This window comes from Mastomys coucha, unplaced genomic scaffold, assembly GCF_008632895.1.
Source record: "Mastomys coucha isolate ucsf_1 unplaced genomic scaffold, UCSF_Mcou_1 pScaffold22, whole genome shotgun sequence".
Taxonomy (NCBI): Eukaryota; Metazoa; Chordata; class Mammalia; order Rodentia; family Muridae; genus Mastomys; species Mastomys coucha.
The window spans coordinates 143,909,837-143,911,330 of record NW_022196905.1 but is presented as its reverse complement, the minus strand read 5'-3'; the positions used below and the strand labels follow the sequence as shown (position 1 = coordinate 143,911,330).

At 45.7% G+C, this 1,494-nt stretch overlaps 1 protein-coding gene across 8 annotated transcripts in view; it reads right to left on the bottom strand.

Moving 5' to 3' along the window:
• Positions 1-1,494, bottom strand: part of Tex26 (testis expressed 26) — a 33,941-nt gene that overhangs the window by 14,818 nt on the left and 17,629 nt on the right. The gene's annotated exons all lie outside the window — the stretch shown is intronic.

Below are 1,494 nucleotides of genomic sequence, written 5' to 3'. Positions count from 1 at the left end.
AAGAAGAAGAATTTTTAGTGCTCTTGCAGAGGACCAAAGTTGCTCCTAACACCCAGGTCAGGTGGCTCATAACCGCATGTAATATCAGCTTCAGGGAGACCCAACTTCTCTAGCTTCTACCCTCTCAGGGCTCCAAGGCCCTCGGCAGATGTCTCTGTATCTGGGACCCATGGGCCTCCAGCACCAGGAGCAAAACTATTGTTTATAAATTACTCACTGTGCTAGTCAGCTGTCATAATGGTGAGCCAATTCCAGACAATGTTTTGCAGGAGAAGGGATTTATTTTGAGTTATCATTTCAAGAGGTTTTGGCTTATAGTCAGCTGGCTCCATTGTTACTGGTAAGGCAGAGCATAATGACAGAGAGGACATGGTGGAGCCAAGCTCCTCACCTGTCCCCAAGACAGCAGGAAACAGAAAGAAGGTGGGTCCAGATAAGATCTGCCCTTCAAAGGCCCATGCAATTGATCCTACCTCCTCCAGCCAGACCCCTACCTCCTAAGCTTCTATTACTTCTCAAAATAATGCCACCTGCTGGCGACCAAGCCTTCAATATACCAGTTGTGCAGATATTCACATCCAATAGTGCCCACATAGCAGCATTCTGCTGCAATAGAAAACACAGGCTTTCCCTTAAAAAAAAAAGAATTGATATGTAAATCGCTTCATTGTAATGAACTCAAATAAAAACATCTCACATTGACGTAGGAACTCAAATGCTTGCTCAGTCCCAAGACTTTTCTTAACTCACAGCTATTCTCTGCAAAGCTGAATCAAAGGAGGTTCTGTGCCCAGGCATCAAGAAGGTAAGAGTGAGATGCTGGATTTGGAAAAGAGAGAGACCACCAGCCAGGAAGATCTCGACCCTTCTCACCAGTCTCACTCTTCTCACCAGGAATCCCAGTGGTCTTGTGCTTAGCTTCCCGGTTCTACAACTACTCTCTTCTAAGCAGGGTCCCTGATCCCTCATTTAAATCAGCTGCAAGATAGAAAGGCCCATCTCTGGACTTTCTGCCTGGCTAATTCCTTACCACCCACTGGAACTGGAAAGGCAGGTCTAGTTTTCTTTTTCCTCCCCCCCCTCCTGTTCACCCATTGCCCCCACCTTCTTTTCATCTCCTCCCCTCTCCCTTTTTCCCCCTCCCCATTGCTCTTCTCTTTGCCTTTTCCTTGCTTTGCATTTTTCAGACACTTGGCTGCAGTAGTAATTAATCTCAACTGGGTGTTTCTACCCTACCTTAATCATTCAGTTTCCAGATAAACAACACAAAACTTTTGTATTTATAATAATCCTTAATCGGCACTAGAGTTGGGCAGATATCTACCCTCTATGCTATTATGTCCATTTCCTTGCCAATAACCCTGAAATATGACTTGCCATTGTCTACCTGGGTTACTCCTACTCCGACTAGCCAGCCCTTATGGCCAGTTCTCACAATCCCTTACTCCATGGTGTCTTCTCCTCTCTCCACCTTCTCTCTCTCTCTCTCTCTCT